Source organism: Lissotriton helveticus, chromosome 1_2, assembly GCF_964261635.1.
Source record: "Lissotriton helveticus chromosome 1_2, aLisHel1.1, whole genome shotgun sequence".
Classification (NCBI taxonomy): domain Eukaryota; kingdom Metazoa; phylum Chordata; class Amphibia; order Caudata; family Salamandridae; genus Lissotriton; species Lissotriton helveticus.
The window spans coordinates 431,275,466-431,298,869 of record NC_136058.1 but is presented as its reverse complement, the minus strand read 5'-3'; the positions used below and the strand labels follow the sequence as shown (position 1 = coordinate 431,298,869).

At 47.1% G+C, this 23,404-nt stretch overlaps 1 protein-coding gene across 1 annotated transcript in view; it reads right to left on the bottom strand.

The window, feature by feature from the left end:
* The window catches only part of LOC144807644 (uncharacterized), a 155,810-nt gene extending 133,801 nt beyond the window's left edge, over positions 1–22,009 (bottom strand). Inside the window, exon 1 of the mRNA XM_078673267.1 lies at positions 21,922–22,009. The gene's annotated coding sequence lies outside the window, so the exon portion shown is untranslated. The remainder of the gene's footprint in view (positions 1–21,921) is intronic.
* Positions 22,010–23,404: the final 1,395 nt, after the last annotated feature.

Genomic DNA, 23,404 nt, shown 5'->3' with positions numbered 1-23,404 from the left:
ACTCTGCCACCCCAGTTCAGACATGGCTGTAAGCAAATCAGTCTGACCCTGTGCATCATGGGAACAGTCCAGCCCGAACTGCCAAGCCATGCCTTCCTTGTACCGGAAACAAGCTTCCGAGGACCGGTTTCTGGCATTACAGCTGTCTTGAGGCCGGCTTGCATGAATCCAGTGGCAAAGTGAGCAAGGGACTCACGTCTGAGCATACCCTGCCACACTTATGGCAGCCAAAAGCGGTACAAAAGGGGGTGGTGATGGATGGAGCATCTGAACCAATCAAACTCTCACACCCAGTCAAAAGATCTGGGTTTAATCCATCACCGTTCTTTAGCCCACTCTGCCACCCCAGTTCAGACATGGCTATATCAAATCAGTCTGACCCTGTGCCTCATGGGAACAGTCCAGCCCGAACTGCCAAGCCATGCCTTCCCTGGACCGGAAACAATCTTCCAAGGACGGGTTTCTGGCATTACAGCCGTCTTCAGCCCGGCTTGCATGAATCCAGTGGCAAAGTGAGCAAGGGACTCACGTCTGAGCGTACCCTGCCACACTTGTGGCAGCCAAAAGTGGTACAAAAGGGGGTTATGATCGATGGAGCATCTGAACCAATCAAACACTCACACCCAGTCAAAAGATCTGGGTTTAATCCATCAAGGTTCTTTAGCCCACTCTGCCACCCCAGTTCAGACATGGCTATATGCAAATCAGTCTGACCCTGTGCCTCATGGGAACAGTCAAGCCCGAACTGCCAAGTCATGCCTTCCCTGGACCGGAAACAAGCTTCCGAGGACCGGTTTCTGGCATTACAGCCGTCTTCAGCCCGGCTTGCATGAATCCAATGGCAAAGTAAGCAAGGGACTCACGTCTGAACATACCCTGCCACACTTATGGCGGCCAAAAGCGGTACAAAAGGGGGCGGTGATGGATGGAGCATCTGAACCAATCAAGCACTCACACCCAGTCAAAAGATCTGGGTTTAATTCTTCACCGTTCTTTTGCCCACTCTGCCACCCCAGTTCAGACATGGCTATATGCAAATCAGTCTGACCCTGTGCCTCCTGCGAACAGTCTAGCCCGAACTGCCAAGCCATGCCTTCACTGGACCGGAAACAAGCTTCCGAGGACCGGTTTCTGGCATTACAGCCGTCTTCAGCCCGGCTTGCATGAATCCAGTGGCAAAGTAAGCAAGGGACTCACGTCTGAGCATACCATGCCACACTTATGGCTGCCAAAAGCTGTACAAAAGGGGGTGGTGATGGATGGAGCATCTGAACCAAGCAAACAATCACACCCAGTCAAAAGATCTGGGTTTAATCCATCACCGTTCTTTAGCCCACTCTGCCACCCCAGTTCAGACATGGCTATATGCAAATCAGCCTGACCCTGTGCCTCATGGGAACAGTCCGGTACAAAAGGGGGTGGTGATGGACGGAGCATCTGAACCAATCAAACATTCACACCCAGTCAAAAGATCTGGGTTTGATCCATCACCGTTCTTTAGCCCACTCTGCCACCCCAGTTCAGACATGGCTATATGCAAATCAGCCTGACCCTGTGCCTCATGGGAACAGTCCAGCCCGAACTGCCAAGCCATGCCTTCCCTGGACCGGAAACAAGCTTCCGAGGACCGATTTCTTGCATTCCAGCCGTCTTCAGCCCGGCTTGCTTAAATCCAGTAGCAAAGTGGGCAAGGGACTCACGTCTGAGCATACCCTGCCACACTTATGGCAGCCAAAGCGGTACAAAAGGGGGTGGTGATGGACGGAGCATCTGAACCAATCAAACACTCACACCCAGTCAAAAGATCTGGGTTTGATCCATCACCGTTCTTTAGCCCACTCTGCCACCCCAGTTCAGACATGGCTATATGCAAATCAGCCTGACCCTGTGCCTCATGGGAACAGTCCAGCCCGAACTGCCAAGCCATGCCTTCCCTGGACCGGAAACAAGCTGCTGAGGACCGGTTTCTTGCATTCCTGCCGTCTTCAGCCCGGCTTGCTTGAATCCAGTGGCAAAGTGGGCAAGGGACTCACGTCTGAGCATACCCTGCCACACTTATGCCAGTCAAAGCGGTACAAAAGGGGGTGGTGATGGACGGAGCATCTGAACCAATCAAACACTCACACCAAGTCAAAAGATCTGGGTTTGATCCATCACCGTTCTTTAGCCCACTCTGCCACCCCAGTTCAGACATGGCTATATGCAAATCAGCCTGACCCTGTGCCTCATGGGAACAGTCCAGCCCGAACTGCCAAGCCATGCCTTCCCTGGACCGGAAACAAGCTTCCGAGGACCGGTTTCTGGCATTACAGCCGTCTTCAGCCCGGCTTACATGAAATCAGTGGCAAAGTGAGCAAGGGACTCACGTCTGAGCATACCCTGCCACACTTATGGCGGCCAAAAGCGGTACAAAAGGGGGTGGTGATGGATGGAGCATCTGAACCAATCAAACACTCACACCCAGTCAAAAAATCTAGGTTTAATCCATCACCGTTCTTTAGCCCACTTTGCCACCCCAGTTCAGACATGGCTATATGCAAATCAGTCTGACCCTGTGCCTCATGGGAACAGTCCAGCCCGAACTGCCAAGCCATGCCATCCCTGGACCGGAAACAAGCTTACGAGGACCGGTTTCTGGCATTACAGCCGTCTTCAGCCCGGCTTGCATGAATCCAGTGGCAAAGTGAGCAAGGGACTCACGTCTGAGCATACCCTGCCACACTAATGGCGGTCAAAAGCGGTACAAAAGGGGGTGGTGATGGATGGAGCATCTGAACCAATCAAACACTCACACCCAGTCAAAAGATCTGGGTTTAATCCATCACCATTCTTTAGGCCACTCTGCCACCCCAGTTCAGACACGGCTATATGCAAATCAGTCTGACCCTGTGCCTCATGGGAACAGTCCAGCCCGAACTGCCAAGCCATGCCTTCCCTGGACCGGAAACAAGCTTCTGAGGACCGGTTTCTGGCATTACAGCCGTCTTCAGCCCGGCTTGCATGAATCCAGTGGCAAAGTGAGCAACGGACTCACGTCTGAGCATACCCTGCCACACTTATGGCGGACAAAAGCGGTACAAAAGGGCGTGGTGATGGATGGAGCATCTGAACCAATCAAACACACACACCCAGTCAAAAGATCTGGGTTTATTCCATCACCGTTCTTTAGCCCACTCTGCCACCCCAGTTCAGACATGGCTGTAAGCAAATCAGTCTGACCCTGTGCATCATGGGAACAGTCCAGCCCGAACTGCCAAGCCATGCCTTCCCTGTAGTGTGGAAAATTGAATTTTGCCATGTTATGTGTGCCTACGTGTTCCCCATCCTATATTATATGTGCATGATCGATATGCATGTATCTCCCTATAACCGAATAAAGACGCAATTATAGTTGTGTCCAACTCTAGTATGCCGGTTTCCAGTTCTCGTGAAAGCAACGAGTATTAGGCCTATGTTGCCAACGTATTCCATTGTGCACGTTAATTCAGTAAAATGTCCCCGTTTCTAGGCCTCATGAGGGCCCGGACACCAGATTCAAGCTCCAGTCTCCTGAACCTGCTCCGAGGAGCGATACAGCCCCCACCTGCATCCCTGACCCTTCACTTACTTCCTGCCGCGCAGCGCGGTGCCCGGCCTGGCTCTGCCTGCCTGTCTGCCAAGAATATGTTATGCCTCTAGTTATCAGTCCAGCTCTTCGCCTTTGCATTCCTAAGCTACTGAACCGCATAAACATCTCCTGCTATAGTCTAGTCTCTCTGTCTCCATGCAAGAGAAATACTGTATTAATGTCCATAGAAGATTCCTAGCACACGCAATACATGAAGAATATATGCATGCACCAGCCTTAGTGTCAAGTAGCCTTTCCCCTGATGACTTTTAGTTTCTATCAACATGTTCTCCAAACACGAGATACCAGATATACTATAGGTACATGTCGTCTTGACACCGCAGACTTTAGTCTCCTCTTCTAGCGCAGAAGTCAGAGCCCCCAGTTCTCCCTAGATGCACGTCATAGTCCGTTTGCGCGCACCACTAGGTTAAAGGTCCCAGCTGCTCAAGTAGCCCCCTCCATGTTTCCGCCCATTCATGACACTTCTGTGACGTTCTAATCACATGTCGCTGTGCACGCCTTCTTTTCACGCCTACTTTGTTCTTATCTTACGCTTGTCACTAGTTACGCCTACTGTATGTAATGTAATTATGATGTATGCCTATATATATAATGTACTGTTAATGTGATGCTGCGATCCTGCCATTTTCCCCTGCCCCCGGCAGCTGCCATCCCGTGCCTTCGATGTCACTTTATTTCAGGCTGTCCCGATCCTGTCCTTTCCCTTATGCCTGATTAAAGCCTGATAACCTCAGATTCCTCGGATCCTGCCTCTTATTTATTGAGCTTTCTGTTTCCTTTAATGTATTCAAAAATAGTACAGGTAATTAATTATTTATTTACCACATAATGGCGCCCGAACAGGGACGAGCCCCTTCCTCACGCGCTGGCGATGCTACGCAGGCCCCCTGACCCTCTGCAGCCGTGACGGAACTCTACTGCGCACCGGCAGATATTTCTGCTCCAAGTCTCCCTCAGGCCCACGGAGGAAACGGAGACTGCGGTCCGACATCCAGACGAAGCGGTGTGGAATGCGGTTCGTCCCGACCAGAGCCCAAGCCGAGAGAGCAAGGTCCGAGGTATCCGGAGGCCCACCTGTAACCGAAGTTTCCGAAGTTCGTAGTCCGACGTCGTAGCGGTCCAGTCCAGTCCGAGGCCTTCCAGTTTCTGCTTCCCGGTGAGTACCGTCGCGGGGGAAGTATCTAGACAGGATCATTAGTTTGTTCCTGGTCCGTTGGGTTTGGGTCCATTACGAAGTATCCACCTAGGTGGATACGGGTCCAGACGTGTCTCTTTATGGGACCGGTATGTTCTGTACTGTTTTAGCAGTGCATCCAGTAATTCTAGTAAGTTCATCATGTGTTCTGTTTTCAGTGTATGAGGTAGTATTTCTGTTCGAACTGTTATTCATGTATTTTTATGTCGTGGTATGAGAGATTTGTTTGCTATATTATTACTGTGATTATCGTGTATTGTGTATTCCAAAAATGCCTCTATTCCCGAAATTACGTCAGTTAAAGACCAGAAAAGGGTTCCTCGAAGAAGCAGTTCCTGTCCCTCCTAGGGACAGTCCAGGACATTTTATGTATCACAAGCATGGCTTAGATGCCATAATATATCTAGACTTATGGTCAGACTACACGAAAGATCTTGAAGAGAAATATAGATGGCCTGTATCAGGTACATGGGATGCCGAGTGCATCATGCGAGTAGAAGAAGCATTATGGAAAAAGAAAGCCAGACAGTCCCAGAAAGATGCCATCGAGTTATGGCGCAAAGAATCTCATAAATGAACCGAAAAAGAATTCAGAAAAGCAGAATTAAGTAGGGAATCCTCAGAAAAAGCCCAAGAAAGGGAACTTCTAGAAGAAGGTGAACGAGTTAGAGCAGAACAGTCAGACAGACAGAGAAATGCCCTTATTAAAGGTATGTATCCTCTTCTTGCCGAGGGCTTGCCGAAGGCAACCCCGGAAGCATCCTGTAATCTACCGCCACCCTTGGTCCTGATTAAGCTACGGCATAAACCGACTGCAGCTGAAATTTTTCTTTCGTCCTATTTGGACGATACTGTTCCAGAATATGCAAACCCTATTCCGCCTGCTCAATCACAGCCTCCTGTTAATAATGTAATTCCTGTTCCTCCAGCCACTGGTCCCGGGAACCCTGTCCATGTGCCAGTACCCCCGGACCAGTCCACGTCACAAGTTTTGCCAGTTACCTTACCGGCACATTCAGCATTAGTAGACGATTCTAGTCCAGGAGGGGCAGTAGGGGGAAGTGCTCCTAACACCCCGCCTCAAGCAAGACGACTGACGCTGCATGACGTAGCGTTACAGCGTACGCCAAAAGTGGCTACATACACAGATCTCAAGCGACTCCTTACTGACTGTATATATGATCCAGTACCAGGCGAAGATCACATGATCTTATATTCAGTACGTTTAAGACGGGTGGCCAGCTTCTTGATCACCCTGCCCGACATGAAGGAACATCTAAACAGAATATATCATTTTATCCGTACAGGAGAGAATCCAGGAAGTATTCACGAAGCTATGTCACAGAGGAAAGCCGAGGTTCAACTTATGATTTTAAAGTTCTTGATTAATTGTCTAATAAGAGAGCAAGATTATCCAGATAAAGATCAAGACGAGATGAAGGCTCTGATCAGGTGGAGTGACAATATAGCAGAGGGAAAACACAAGACACAAGGTAGTGTAGAGAGTATGTACAAGAAAATTCGTAAGGAAATAATACGTATACACGAGAAAGAGAAAGCAAGTAGAGCAACCGAGAAAGAGAATGACTCTTCCAGTGAAGAGGTAGACAACGAGAATCCCTCCAGAATAGCGTATGTAGGTAGAACTAGACTTTCCGACCGACATTCACGCCTAGATTACAAGAAAGTTTCTCCTCCTCCAGTACCAGAACAGTGTTCTCTGGAACAGGTATTCCAGACTACCGATAAAATTCTGAAATCACGAATAGGTTATAGTGAGCCTAGTACCATGCATGAACAAGAACTAGCCCGATCAGCAGTTCGATGGACTAGTGATTCCGCCACGTTTCCAGATAAAATAGTGGCTCAAACGTTTCTGAAGCTACCCCCAGCCGAGCAACGTCTGGTGGGTATGTATATGATCCAGCACCTCATCACACAGTATGAGGAACAGCATTCTGATCCAGGTCCTTTGCATGATGTACTGAACGAGTTACTCTTGAACAGATGGAAAGGTCTAGGTACCGATTTAATTAGTGTCATTCTAGAACAACGCCACAAATACCGAACGTTTCTGAATCCACATTTTGTTCGCGTCTCACCCCCAGAAAGAAAATCATTCTACATAGACAGACAGAATCCGTTACGAGAAGTGCATCCAGTCAAGAAAGAGGGTTTGTGGTCTAGAACGAGTATTCGTTTACACCCCTATCACAAAAATGGAACTCTTGGAAATGAAAAAGTTAATACCCTGTCATGACAAAGATCCAGCAGGGTTCCACCGTGAATTAAAGGACATGCTCCGTAGGGGAGAATACACGTATCCTGATATCATTAAAATGTTAAAGGTCCTGTTGCCTGCGGGCATATATGAAAAACTCAAAGAAAAAGAATGGGAGGTGGGAGAGAAAAAGATAGATTGGACAGCTCTAGAAGCTGAAGATAATTCACGAGTACCAGGTACTGGTCTTGGGGAAAAAGCTAAAGCATTGCCCGAATTGTTAATACAAGTCTTGCCAAGACTACTAGCCACGAAAAAGGAAGACTGGGATGCTATCTCAGCCTGTAAACAGAAACCAGATGAAGATACTAGTGATTTTTATTCTAGATTTGAGAAATGTTTCATTATTAATAGTGGTCTGAAAACAAGTAGTGAGTCATATCCACATCTTTTTGTTACCAAACTAGTCGAGAATTCAAGCCCACAAGTTAAAAATCGAGTATTGAAAGTCGAGAGTACCTAGCAAGCTAATACTCCGTCACAAATGCTCCAGATGCTCCAGTACCACCAGAACAGAATCAGGGAAGAGCAAGAACACGAAAGGAGACGTATGAAAGACACGAAAATGAAAGTATTAGTTGCACAGTCTGTTCCCCAAGACAGTCAGAAGAGGGGTATGAATCAAGCCAGTCATCCTGCAGCTCCCGTTAAAGGGACCTGCAATTTCTGTAAGCAACCAGGTCATTATATAAACGAATGTGCAGTTCTGAAACATAACATAGCTACTGGTAAGACGAAAGAGAGACCGCGTCCGCCTAGACCAGAACATGTTCCGCAGAACACGCAAGTACCGCAGAACACACAACAGACAGTTATAGTACCGCAGCCTATAGCTGCCACACAACACGTTACACAACAGATGTATCAGTACGCACAGTCAGAGTATCCAGAATATCAGCAGTATTCATGAAACAGCCTAGAGAGGGAGGTTGGCTTGCCTCTCATCGAGATTCCTGTAGATCAAGAGGGTCCCTATGTACACAGTCAAGTATTAGGGAAAGACAGAAAGTTTCTGATTGATACAGGGGCAAGTAGGACTACCATCAGTCATGACGAGGTTCCAGGGGCTCCGCTCTCAGGCTCTAGAAATGTTTCCCTTGGATTTTCAGGAAAGCCTATTGTTAATGAAATATCGAAACCAGTTTCCCTAGAAGTTGGTCCATTGTCCCGAACTACAGATTTGTTACTTACGAAATCTTGTCCAGAAAACTTATTAGGCATTAAAACACTGAAAGAATTAGGTGCAGTTATATGTTGCTCCCGAGAAGGAGTACGATTGTTCCTGAGAGATTTTAAAGGTCATTATGTGTTACGTGATTTTGATCCAAGATTGTTGAATGTACCACAGCATTTATGGGCGCAAGGTCCAACTGATGTAGGTTGTATGCATATCACACCCCACCGTGTCACTCTGAAACAAGGTGTTGTATTACCACGAATCCGACAGTACAAATTGCCACCTGAGGCTGTAGCAGGCTTATCCAAAATTATTGACGAGCTTATTGCTCAAGGAGTGGTTGTAGAAACTGACTCCAATGTATGTAATTCTCCTATCATTCCGATTCTGAAACGTACTGATCCAAATGCACCTCCAGTTTATCGATTAGTGATTGACCTTCGAGAACTTAATAAATGTATCATTCCCCAGTACCCAGTGGTTCCAGATATTTCTTCCTTATTGACAGCCATTGATTCCGAAGCCACGTTTTTCACCGTTATTGATCTCAAGAACGCATTCTTTAGTGTCCCCATTCATCCAGACAGCCAGTTCCTTTTCGGATTCTGTTTAAATGGAAGGAGCTATAAATTTACACGAGCTCCTCAAGGTTTCACAGAAAGTCCTAATATTTACAGTCAAGCACTTAAGAGACAACTAGACAATATTCACATGCCAACTGACACTGCCCTGATCCAGTATGTCGATGATCTACTAATCACAGCCCGTTCTGAACGTGACTGCGAACATGCGTCACTTACAGTCCTGTATTTCCTGGCCGAGATGGGGCACAAGGTGTCCCCTTCTAAATTGCAATTCTGTGTCCAGCAAGTGGTCTACCTTGGACACTTACTGTCCAAGAGGGGTAGGCAGTTGACACCTGACCGTATTCAGTTAATAGCCCATCTTCCACAGCCCAAGACTCAGAAGGAGGTATGAGCTTTTATCGGCCTCACTTCTTACTGCAGACAATGGATTCCTCAGTACGCATATCTAGCCAAGCCACTGATACAGTTAACGACACAGGAGGCAGCCACATCGACTGTCCTCCCTTGGACCCAAGAACACACACTTGTTTTCAATGAGTTAAAGAAAGCCTTATGCCAAGCACCTGTTCTAGCAACACCAAACTACAGTAAGCCTTTTACACTTTTTGTCACTGAACGCAAAGGTACTGCATTATCTGTTCTCACACAAGATCAAGCAGGACAGTACAAGCCCTGTGCTTATTTCTCTAGCACATTAGACCCGGTAGCCCAGGCTTTGCCTGCGTGCCTCAAGTCAGTTGCAGCCACAGCACTAGCTATCAGACAAAGTGATTCCATAGTGTTAGGACACTCCCTGACAGTACAAGTCCCACACTCCGTGGAAGTTCTTCTAAACCGAACACAGACTCTGCACTTGACAATTGCACGTTTAACAGGTTACGAACTGACACTGTTTCAGCCACACATAGAAATCAGACGCTGCAACATTTTAAATCCTGCTACACTGTTACCCTCAGTTACTTCAAATCCTGCCACACATGACTGCGTGGAAGTTGTGAACACCGTGACAAAGCCAAGACAAGACTTGACAGACATTGCATTACCTGATCCCGACCTGACACTTTATGTGGATGGTTCATGTATGAGAACAAGTACAGGAGAACTAGTAGCCGCGTATGCAGTGACTACTGAAACCGAAGTTATAGAAACACATCGTATTGACACTCTGTCTGCTCAAGCAGCAGAGCTCGTCGCTCTGACCCAAGCCTGCATACGAGCCAAGAACCTGAAAGTAAACATATACACAGATTCACGTTATGCATTCGGAGTCGTACACGACTTCGGAGTGCTCTGGCAAGAAAGAGGTTTCTTGACTTCTCATGGAACCAAGATTCAGCATGGTCTCCTCATTCAAGCTCTGTTAGATGCAATACATTTACCGACAGCTATCGCTATCATGAAGTGCAAGGCACATACGAAAGTCACTGATATCATTTCCCAAGGTAACGATCTAGCAGATCGAACAGCCAAGCTCACAGCTCAGACTCCAGACATTCCAGTTAACATGACACTGACACACATTCCAGAACAGACTACTTGTATGACAGTTAAGGACCCTACACAAGATGTCATAGATATACAGTCACATGCTACTCCCGATGAAATCAAGAAATGGTTTGAACAAGGAGGGGTCCAGACAGATCAAGGATGGTTGACGAAGGGAAAAGCCACATGGTTTCTCCCCGACTCTATGGTTCAAGTCATTATTAACACCGCACATAGTCCTGCACATTTAGGAGAAAAAGCCATGTTAGACAGTATTCAGAACCTTTGGTTTAACAAACATTTACGAGCAGCAGCCAAGCAGAAAGTGCGTACTTGCATGATCTGTTGTCAGTTCAATCCAGGAAGAGGTGTCCCGGTGGAACAAGGTGGATTCCATCCTCCTGACCACCCTTTTGAAGTCCTCCAGATGGATTATATTCAGATGGAGCGATGTCGAGGTTTCAAGTATGTCCTCGTAGTTGTATGTGCTTTGTCCAGGTGGACAGAAGCATATCCAGTCCCAGATTACACTGCCGCGACCACTGCCAGGCAGTTGGTTCGTGAGTATTTTCCCCGCTATGGATTGCCAAGGGTCGTGTATTCAGATAACGGCCAGCCATTCTCCTCCGAACTCATGAAACAAGTATCTCTTCTGTTAGGGTACCAGTGGAAGTTCCATTGTGTACGCCATCCTGAAGCAGCCGGTCTTGTAGAGAGACATAATCAGACCCTGAAAATCCGAATTGCCAAAGTATGTGCAGAGAAAGGTTGGTAGCACTGCCAGTTGCCCTTTTCTATATGAGAATGGTTGCTCATTCCCGTTCAGGTCTATCTCCGTATGAGGTAGTTTTTGGTCGTCCCCCAAACATGTGGGGTACTCCTAGACCCCGTACCATTACCGATGTTGACAGTAATATGCTGACAGATTACATTGCCTTCTTGATGTCTGCACTACAATCTTGTCGTTCACAGGTTGCCGCTGCATTTCCAGACAACACCGAGGTGAAACCGCACGAGGTCGTTCCGGGTGATTTTGTTCTTATAAGAAATTTTGATCGTTCAAGTCCGCTGGAGCCCCGTTGGAAGGAGCCCCACCTCGTCCTCCTCACCACCCGGACAGCAGTGAAAGTAGAAAACCGAAAAGGCTGGCTCCACTCCAGCCATGTGAAGAAGTTTCATGGACTTAAGCCAAAGACATTTATCAAAGACTGCCCCGTTTTCAAGGACTGCCCAGACACTGAATCTAAACTTCCCTTGTTAGAGAAAACTCCGCAGCAGGAGTATAAACAAAAATTAAGGTCTAGTAAGTCAGCCAGTTTAATTGTCTAAGTCCCTCTCGTGTGAAGCGGTTAGACAGGTTCCTGACATGTATGAGATAGACCGACACAGTGAGAGAGTTAGTCAAAACTCTAAGAGATGTATCATCACTCTGTTCTTTTTAGTATTTCTGAGTCTTATGATTACCTGTATAAGCTATGCCTTACATTTATGCTTTCCTATTAATACACATGTACATATGTTTTCTAATGTTACAGTAGAGCACACTTTCAGTGACCTGCCTCCTCACGAGTTATCCTATCGTCTTGCCATGCGCAACAATTCTTTTATCCGTATGTTACACTATTCATACCAGACTAGCAATGCCACTAATTGTTGGGTGTGTGGTCGACTCCCCCCTTTCCAGACACCGAAGGGAGTTCTGCCACTCTTTCCTTATCCATTTTCACACAATGGTTCGTGTGGAGCCTGGTCCACGTTAACGTCATCCTCAACTGATATGTCCCTTCTGAATAGAACATGTTTCCCAGACAAGGAGGGTCTTTCCCATAGAACAGGGTTAGATCTAGAAAATGAAGTATATGATCTAGGTAATTATTCCTCGAATTTCATGGTTCTAAATGTTCAATCCGAGACTACTCCAGATTTGCCTGCTATTTCAGTTTTACCAGTTAAAGGCGAATTATGTGTCAGAAAGAATGGTTCCGCACATGTGGGACATAGTGATTGCACTACTATGGTCGAGTATAGTGACAGTGGGAAATCTATTTTCAAAGCCTCACGTCATTCATATTTTGTGTGTGGTCAGACCGCATATGTACGTCTGCCCCTTGATTGGGATGGAACATGTTATATTGCCTTCCTACTGCCACCAGTTTTCCTAGCCCCATCCGATTATCACAGAAACACACATCTAGTACACGTTAGACATAGAAGGGAGATCGAGTCCCCAATTGTCGATCAAACTGAAACTACCCTAGAACAATATCAAGATTTCAATAAAGGTTTCTTCTTCTTCATAGGTCCTGTCCAGAATAGTAAGTTAATACGTAGACTAACTAGAACCCTTGAAGCAGTAGTGAATGAGACTACTTCCGCTCTAGGTAACTTAACTGAGGAACAATCAGCTATGAGATTTGTCGTGCTCCAAAATCGTCTCGTCCTTGACGTCATACTGGCCGATAGAGGAGGAGCTTGTAGAGTCATCGGATCTAGTTGCTGCATTTTCATTCCTAATAACGCGCCGTCTGTTTATTCAGCTATAACCAGACTTCATAAAATTGCCCATCAGTTGCACCAGAATCCAGGCACCTGGACATGGTCCGGTTGGCTCTGGAGTATTATATCTGCCTGGGGATGGAAAGTATTGTCATTCCTGGGTATAGCAGTAATGATCATATTCAGTTGCTGCCTCTGTTTACAATGTGGCCCTGCGATTTGCGGCTTGTGTGCTACCTCTTGTATTCCTAGTCCTAGTCCAAAGTCCCGTTCCAAGACAATTCGAGACGAGCAAATGATGCTATATAAAAGGATAGATGGTATCATGAATATTGATGTTTCCTGATGGAAACGTAGGGCACAAGGAGGGAATGTGGAAAATTGAATTTTGCCATGTTATGTGTGCCTACGTGTTCCCCATCCTATATTATATGTGCATGATCGATATGCATGTATCTCCCTATAACCGAATAAAGACGCAATTATAGTTGTGTCCAACTCTAGTATGCCGGTTTCCAGTTCTCGTGAAAGCAACGAGTATTAGGCCTATGTTGCCAACGTATTCCATTGTGCACGTTAATTCAGTAAAATGTCCCCGTTTCTAGGCCTCATGAGGGCCCGGACACCAGATTCAAGCTCCAGTCTCCTGAACCTGCTCCGAGGAGCGATACAGCCCCCACCTGCATCCCTGACCCTTCACTTACTTCCTGCCGCGCAGCGCGGTGCCCGGCCTGGCTCTGCCTGCCTGTCTGCCAAGAATATGTTATGCCTCTAGTTATCAGTCCAGCTCTTCGCCTTTGCATTCCTAAGCTACTGAACCGCATAAACATCTCCTGCTATAGTTTTACATTTTTTTACATTTATAGTCTAGTCTCTCTGTCTCCATGCAAGAGAAATACTGTATTAATGTCCATAGAAGATTCCTAGCACACGCAATACATGAAGAATATATGCATGCACCAGCCTTAGTGTCAAGTAGCCTTTCCCCTGATGACTTTTAGTTTCTATCAACATGTTCTCCAAACACGAGATACCAGATATACTATAGGTACATGTCGTCTTGACACCGCAGACTTTAGTCTCCTCTTCTAGCGCAGAAGTCAGAGCCCCCAGTTCTCCCTAGATGCACGTCATAGTCCGTTTGCGCGCACCACTAGGTTAAAGGTCCCAGCTGCTCAAGTAGCCCCCTCCATGTTTCCGCCCATTCATGACACTTCTGTGACGTTCTCATCACATGTCGCTGTGCACGCCTTCTTTTCACGCCTACTTTGTTCTTATCTTACGCTTGTCACTAGTTACGCCTACTGTATGTAATGTAATTATGATGTATGCCTATATATATAATGTACTGTTAATGTGATGCTGCGATCCTGCCATTTTCCCCTGCCCCCGGCAGCTGCCATCCCGTGCCTTCGATGTCACTTTATTTCAGGCTGTCCCGATCCTGTCCTTTCCCTTATGCCTGATTAAAGCCTGATAACCTCAGATTCCTCGGATCCTGCCTCTTATTTATTGAGCTATCTGTTTCCTTTAATGTATTAAAAAATAGTACCGGTAATTAATTATTTATTTACCACAGTAGCGGAAACAAGCTTCCGAGGACCGGTTTCTGCCATTACAGCCGTCTTGAGGCCGGCTTGCATGAATCCAGTGGCAAAGTGAGCAAGGGACTCACGTCTGAGCATACCCTGCCACACTTATGGCAGCCAAAAGCGGTACAAAAGTGGGCGGTGATGGATGGAGCATCTGAACCAATCAAACTCTCACACCCAGTCAAAAGATTTGGGTTTAATCCATCACCGTTCTTTAGCCCACTCTGCCACCCCAGTTCAGACATGGCTATATCAAATCAGTCTGACCCTGTGCCTCATGGGAACAGTCCAGCCCGAACTGCCAAGCCATGCCTTCCCTGGACCGGAAACAAGCTTCTGAGGACCGGTTTCTGGCATTACAGCCGTCTTCAGCCCGGCTTGCATGAATCCAGTGGCAAAGTGAGCAAGGGACTCACGTCTGAGCATAACATGCCACACTTATGGCGGACAAAAGCGGTACAAAAGGGCGTGGTGATGGATGGAGCATCTGAACCAATCAAACACACACACCCAGTCAAAAGATCTGGGTTTAATCCATCACCGTTCTTTAGCCCACTCTGCCACCCCAGTTCAGACATGGCTGTAAGCAAATCAGTCTGACCCTGTGCATCATGGGAACAGTCCAGCCCGAACTGCCTAGCCATGCCTTCCCTGTACCGGAAACAAGCTTCCGAGGACCGGTTTCTGGCATTACAGCTGTCTTGAGGCAGGCTTGCATGAATCCAGTGGCAAAGTGAGCAAGGGACTCACGTCTGAGCATACCCTGCCACACTTATGGCAGCCAAAAGCGGTACAAAAGGGGGTGGTGATGGATGGAGCATCTGAACCAATCAAACTCTCACACCCAGTCAAAAGATCTGGGTTTAATCCATCACCATTCTTTAGGCCACTCTGCCACCCCAGTTCAGACACGGCTATATGCAAATCAGTCTGACCCTGTGCCTCATGGGAACAGTCCAGCCCGAACTGCCAAGCCATGCCTTCCCTGGACCGGAAACAAGCTTCTGAGGACCGGTTTCTGGCATTACAGCCGTCTTCAGCCCGGCTTGCATGAATCCAGTGGCAAAGTGAGCAACGGACTCACGTCTGAGCATACCCTGCCACACTTATGGCGGACAAAAGCGGTACAAAAGGGCGTGGTGATGGATGGAGCATCTGAACCAATCAAACACACACACCCAGTCAAAAGATCTGGGTTTAATCCATCACCGTTCTTTAGCCCACTCTGCCACCCCAGTTCAGACATGGCTATATCAAATCAGTCTGACCCTGTGCCTCATGGGAACAGTCCGGTACAAAAGGGGGTGGTGATGGACGGAGCATCTGAACCAATCAAACACTCACACCCAGTCAAAAGATCTGGGTTTGATCCATCACCGTTCTTTAGCCCACTCTGCCACCCCAGTTCAGACATGGCTATATGCAAATCAGCCTGACCCTGTGCCTCATGGGAACAGTCCAGCCCGAACTGCCAAGCCATGCCTTCCCTGGACCGGAAACAAGCTTCCGAGGACCGGTTTCTGGCATTACAGCCGTCTTCAGCCCGGCTTGCATGAATCCAGTGGCAAAGTGAGCAAGGGACTCACGTCTGAGCATACCCTAACACACTTATGGCGGCCAAAAGCGGTACAAAAGGGGATGGTGATGGATGGAGCATCTGAACCAATCAAACACTCACACCCAGTTAAAAGATCTGGGTTTAATCCATCACCGTTCTTTAGCCCACTCTGCCACCCCAGTTCAGGCATGGCTATATGCAAATCAGTCTGACCCTGTGCCTCATGGGAACAGTCCAGCCCGAACTGCCAAGCCATGCCTTCCCTGGGCCGGAAACAAGCTTCCGAGGACCGGTTTCTGGCATTACAGCCGTCTTCAGCCCGGCTTCCTTGAATCCAGTGGCAAAGTGAGCAAGGGACTCACGTCTGAGCATACCCTGCCACACTTATGGTGGCCAAAAGCGGTACAAAAGGGGGTGGTAATGGACGGAGCATCTGAACCAATCAAACACTCACACCCAGTCAAAAGATCTGGGTTTAATCCATCACCGTTCTTTAGCCCACTCTGCCACCCCAGTTAAGGCATGGCTATATGCAAATCAGTCTGACCCTGTGCCTCATGGGAACAGTCCAGCCCGAACTGCCAAGCCATGCCTTCCCTGGACCGGAAACAAGCTTCCGAGGACCGGTTTCTGACATTACAGCCGTCTTCAGCCCAGCTTGCTTGAATCCAGTGGCAAAGTGAGCAAGGGACTCACGTCTGAGCATACCCTGCCACACTTATGGTGGCCAAAAGCGGTACACAAGGGGGTGGTAATGGACGGAGCATCTGAACCAATCAAACACTCACACCCAGTCAAAAGATCTGGGTGTGAGTCCATTACCACCCCCTTTTGTACCGCTTTTGGCCACCATAAGTGTGGCAGGGTATGCTCAGACGTGAGTCCCTTGCTCACTTTGCCACTGGATTCAAGCAAGCCGGGCTGAAGACGGCTGTAATGCCAGAAACCGGTCCTCGGAAGCTTGTTTCCGGTCCAGGGAAGGCATGGCTTGGTAGTTCGGGCTGGACTGTTCCCATGAGGCACAGGGTCAGACTGATTTGCATATAGCCATGTCTGAACTGGGGTGGCAGAGTGGGCTAAAGAATGGTGATGGATTAAACCCAGATCTTTTGACTGGGTGTGAGTGTTTGATTGGTTCAGATGCTCTGTCCATTACCACCCCCTTTTGTACCGCTTTTGGCCACCATAAGTGTGGCAGGGTATGCTCAGACGTGAATCCCTTGCTCACTTTGCCACTGCATTCAAGCAAGCCGGGCTGAAGACGGCTGTAATGCCAGAAACCGGTCCTCGGAAGCTTGTTTCCGGTCCAGGGAAGGCATGGCTTGGCAGTTCGGGCTGGACTGTTCCCATGAGGCACAGGGTCAGACTGATTTGCATATAGCCATGCCTGAACTGGGGTGGCAGAGTGGGCTAAAGAACGGTGATGGATTAAACCCAGATCTTTTGACTGGGTGTGAGTGTTTGATTGGTTCAGATGCTCCGTCCATTACCACCCCCTTTTGCACCGCATCAAAACGACATACACTTGCTTACATACTTTACAGTTATATGACATTTTCAAACTCTTCCACTTGCAGCAGAACGGCATTCACATATATGTAATTGTCTTGGGTGTTCACTTGCCCCATTATCCCTTCAGCCTTGTAAGCAATATACAAGCAATCCCTTCCACATTAAAAGCAGCAGAAACATATATCCAGGTTGTTCAGAGGTATTCCACTTTTCCTCTAACACATTATCATAAACCACAACATCCCCATTATCGCGTACTCTATTTATTTTTAATGGTCAACAAATATCACAGGTTCTCTCCACACCTTGTGACTTAGCCCCTCAGCCATTCAAACTACACCAGCCAAGGATGCTGTCAAAACTTTGATTAGATTAAGTAACCACCTAAAGCGGAAGGAAAAAGTTACGTGTTTTCGTCCATCCAGATTAGGTCCTCAGGCACACAGTGGCACCTTCACAAGTGCAGGATCACTATCCTCCCCGGAGGAAAAAGATTGCAACACCAGAAGCTGGCGTGCTCCCAATTTGGAGAATGATTTCGCCTCTGGCAGAGGTAGAAGCTACAGTTGCTCCAGGCAGCAAGTCATGAGTGCACTCAAGGCACGACGAGACCTCCAGTCACGCTATCCTTAACAACGTAGTACCTTGTGACGTGGGTCCGGGAAGAAAGAGCCGGTGACCTCAGACTGAGGCCGCATTGTGAGGCACTGTTGTCCTCACAATCTGGAGGTCGGACACAGTCTATGCTGCCAGCTTGGCTATCGCAGACTCTGCAAACTTCTCTCAACACCGCTCAGAAAACATACGCTAAGGAATACTAACTAGAAGAGGTTTCAGGATATAAGCTCGGGCCTCTCGGACTCATCAAACGTCCCCTGCACCCATCGAACTTGTCACGCTATAGTCCCCCCCAGGTGTGCCACTGAACTGTACCGGCTCACTTGTCGGCACAATCTGATGACTGCACACGTCGGGAGGATCCTTGACTCAACTGACGATCACTTCCACATGTTTACACCTCATCCTGCGTGGTCCTTATGATCTTGTGGAAACAGGGAGATCTTTTTTGTCCATGGGAACTTGTGAACAGGAGGCCAGTCAACCAGCCCTTGGAGAGTACTTGGGGACCCGGGCCACGACAGTTGGCAATTAGCTGCAGGCCAGCAACATCCAGGCAAAATCCACCAAGTGACAGTCCCCTTCCTAGAGCACAACAAGCCCAGGCCACCACAAGTCTGCAGATTTTCCAGTTGCAGCCCCCCAGCCCCAATAGTTCTTCTTGTTGATGTCCCAGCGTTGAACCAGCGCAGTATGTTTCCAATCCCCAAAGCTTCTCAAACCCCTAAAGGCAGAACCCCAGTGGTTATACCCACAATGACCTATGAAGATGAGATCAGCTCAAAAGGCCACCTTTGAAACGCACGCGTCCTCTCTAAATGTTGTCATGTCGGACATCGTACCCTGGGAGGCTTGATCAGTATCTTTAGTGGGGCCACAACCCTGCCACTTAGAATGCTGGTGCCAATTCCACCCCCTCTTAACCAACACAGGAAGGCCCCTCAGAGTGAGAGGTCTACAGTATACCTTGAGCCCTTAGTTTATGGCTGTCTTTTCAGAAATGCACAGATGTAGCCATCCCCCCATCAGACAGCTGTGAATTGGAGACAGGTGGATAGGCATACAGAGCCATGAGTACAGACATTCCCACTTTCCCAAAGTGGTATTTCCACTGTCATAATGTCAAATTCACTCACTCCACCAGAGCAGGTTCACCATTACAAACTCATCGATATCAAACAATATACTGACACTCTTCTGCATGCAAGAAATCCAACTCCACGGCCTTTCCACAGATCCCTCAGGCCAATCCAATACGAGAAGCAGGCCCTACTGTGCCAAACACACTACTCAGTGCCATTCACTACCAGTGTATGCAGCAAACACACACACCTGCCCTACCCTTTACCGACACAGCACTCTGTACCCAGGGAGTACTCAGATACAGCAAGAGACATGAAGAACCTTGGCAAGCGTCCTCCTAAATGCCAAGCCTAGTAGCAGTAACCTACGCACACAGGCCCATCATTGCAAATCTGCGGCACATTTGAAGAACTACCTCCGTGTGTGGCACAACCAGTTCTGCAGGCCCACGGAGATGGTGTTGAGTTAAATGCCCTAGGTATATGTCATACCTCTAGACAATGAACTAACAACAAACTCAAATTAGCCAATCATGTATACACTAATCACCAGTATGTATATGACAAGCACATCATTTTGGCACTGAATGGCAGTGTAAAAATCGATCAAAGTCCTTAGGCTATTACATAGATCAGCAGAAAACCAGGAGGGACGAAAGCAAAACAAAAGTTGAGGGAAAGCACCCTAGAAAGGGCCACCTCCGACAGAATTTATTAGGATTGGTATGTTTGATACAAAGGTAACACAGATCTGTGCAGTGTGTGCATAAACACATTTATAAAGGAGGACAGTCGGAACCTGTGGCCTCTTAACTATCTCACTTGAGCTGAAATTGGTAACCTGAAAATACATTGATCCCTCCCTTTGGTTCATTTACACCGTTTGGTGATTGGGATTTAATCCCAGATCGAAAGCTGTAAAGTTGGTTCAAGTATTGGTACCACTAAACAGCACATTACATCTATAACACTTGAAGACTCACATTCACGTCACACTTAAATCACATTTTCAGCTCCTAAAATATAATTCAACTTTTGGCAATTTATAAATAATGTTCATTAGAATTTTTTTGCTGGCCATCTTTTAGAACTCTTGTTCCCTCCCGTACATATTTCTTTCTTTCTCATTTTGGCCGATATCTATTAATCACTTTTCTTGACCCTTTGTGAGTTTTATCTCTGTATCCCTCTTATTTCTCTCCTCTGGCCTCTTCTTGATTTTTCTGCTCGTTCATCTGCTGAAGTGACAACTGGAATCAAGCTATCCTGGCTGAAGAGGGGTGAAACCCCAAAACCGGTCCTAGGATGCTTATCACCGGTCCAGGGAGGACCGCGCTTGGCAGTTCGGGCTGGACTGTTCCCATGAGGCACAGGGTCAAGACTGATTTGCATAAGGCCAGGTCTAAACTGGGGTGGCATGGTGAGCAAAAGAATGATGGATTTAACCCAGATCTCTTGACTGGGGGTGAATGTTTTGATTTGTTCTGCATTCCGTCCATCAATTGCGTGTCTTTTGAAGTGACAACTAGAGCAGAATGACTATAAGAGTCCTTTGGAATCCTTCATGTAGGCTTCATATCATAGCACAATCCTCATCAACACACCGTTGATGAGAGAGTGAAGCAACCCCTTGTAGCATTGTCATACAAGTAGCCCTCGGTGCTTGTGACAGTCACATAGTTGAAAGCCGTGCTGAAGTCTCACTGAAAGCTGCCTAATTCTTCCAAACTATGGGGAAGAACTAGAACTTCACATGTGACTTTGCTCAGATGTCTACAGTGTGCCGAGTAGTACCTGACTATTCTGCACAGAGCAGACCCTCTTACAGCAAGTGATCATAAAGATTTCGGTACAGAGAGGCCAAGAAGAATCACTGACAGTCCCGCCAACATCTGCTAAGACAGACACACTTGAAAAAGACACACTGTGGATGAGACTCATACACACGCACACAGCCTGCGAAGACAACTCTACCCTTTTCAGATGCACACACATCCAACCTGCGTAGGTACATTAAAAACACAGGCACGTACGTTCCACTGCTTGAAAGGCCTCCTACCTGGGAGACCCAAGGTCAATGCACACACACACAATCCCTGCAGCATACACACAACCTCTGCAGCAGATAATGCTATAAGCCAACCTATGCCGCTGGAAACTATTGCAATGACTGAGGTTTTACCTCAACTGAGATATGAAAATAGGGGCAAAGGGGCATGGGGCTGCAGGGGAGCCTTGACATTCAACTGCCTGGGGGACATGCTTCTGACACAGGGGTGCAGGTGGGCAAGTCAATAAACTAACAGCGAGAGCCGAGCAAAGAGTGTGCACAGATTTCTCATAGAGCGCTAAGATGCAGTGTAATGTGAAAGCATGATGCATTGTAGTGACACAGATTCCTTATAGTGCAGTAAAGTACAGTGTGCACAGATCTGTCACAGTGCATTAAGATGCAGTGCAGCGTGCACAGATTCCTCATGGTGCAGTGAAATGCAGTGCGCACATATTTCTCACAGTGCATTAAGATGCAGTACAGTGCACAGATCCTCTCTTTAAAACAAATGATGACCACAAACACCCCCAGGGCCGGACGGAAAGGCCCCCCAGAGGTCCCCAGATAGAAAAGCCCGGCTCCTGAAAGAAATTTCCTCCAGCATTATTCAGTCTATTTCTACAAACACAGCAGAAGGTGCTGACAATCTCCTACCTGAGCAGAAACCTGTGCAGACATTTCCAGGCTCTCTCCTCCTCCTATGGCTGGGGTGGGGCAGCTGCAGATTTGGGGTCTAGGAGAGGTGGTGGGGGGGGGGCTGTGAGCATCTGAAGATGAAGATAACTGCACAGAAAGACAGGGCGCCCTTCTTCCTCTTCTGCAGCAGGCTGGACACAGAGGGAGAGGAACGAAATGATGTCACCATCTGCTGCTTGTGCTGTCTCTGCCACCGCTGACCTGGAACAGGAAACCCTTCTCCCTTTCATACAATGTGCTTAGTTGATTCATCTCAGCAGGCGAGGTGCGCCCTCTGCTGGCCACTTAAAGAACCATCACATGCAGTCTCTAGTGAAAATACACAAACAAGCATTTTCGGACAGGAAATGCCTGGGTTTTTAGATGTCTCAAAAAGTATTTACAGCTTCACTTCACATGAGCATCTTCAAAACACTGATGCAGAGGTCTAAAGAGTATTTACAGAAAGTTGTCAACTGGAAGTGACAGTTTATATTTCATTAAATATATGAGAATATGTGTTAGTGGTGCATTTAAACTAGATAGCTTATTAATTTTTCATTTTATTTTTTAACGCTTAATTTATTGGGTTTTTCAGATGGACATCATGGTACATAGAAAAGTTAATAGAGAAAAATACCATGCAATTTTATACACCAGACCAAATACAGTGTGGCATAAGTCATATGTCAAAGCGGAAATTAAAAGAACATATTTTTTCTAATCTTCTTGTGTTTTTGGGTTATTCCTTATCATAGCTGCCAAGGTTTCAGATTGCTATGAGTGACATTTCAATGACAATGAGTGACACCTTCTGGCCAGCATAATTAAGTGAAGAAGAAGAGGAAAGCATATAAATATCAGAAATGACACCCATCTGAGCAACAAGAAATTAAAACGTTAAGTGCTGCAAAGCACCAGAAATGGAAGGGCATTAACCTAGTGCCCTTGTAAAGTCAGAGGCACCACACTACTGTTAACTGCTGCAACCAGTTAAAATATCTAAAACACTCCTAAAACCATTTATAAGCAATAGCTGTTTTTTTTTTACTGAGTTTTATATAGCGTGAACTTGACCCGTTATCGAGTATCAGAGCGCCTTCCATTGCACCAGTTGCATTACATGAGGACACATTCATCATTTTTGTTACGCACTGAGAGATTACGTAATTTGCCCAGAATCATAGGATGTTCAGCGTCATTGCCGAGACTCTAACCCAGTTCCCCAGATTCGAGGTCGACCGCCCTTTCCGTTAGGCCAACTATGGTTTCACCATTAAAGTTCGCCATGCATGCAATGGTGTAAAGCTATTTCTGTGATATCGACTGATGGAGTTAAATCTGTTTGTCTATTTCTGTATTACACATGCAGCACAAATGGTGTAATTCATAAGGATATGTGCGGACTGCTGTGATTTCTGTCTCGAATCAGGAGGCACGCTGGACGTGAGAGGAGCTCTCT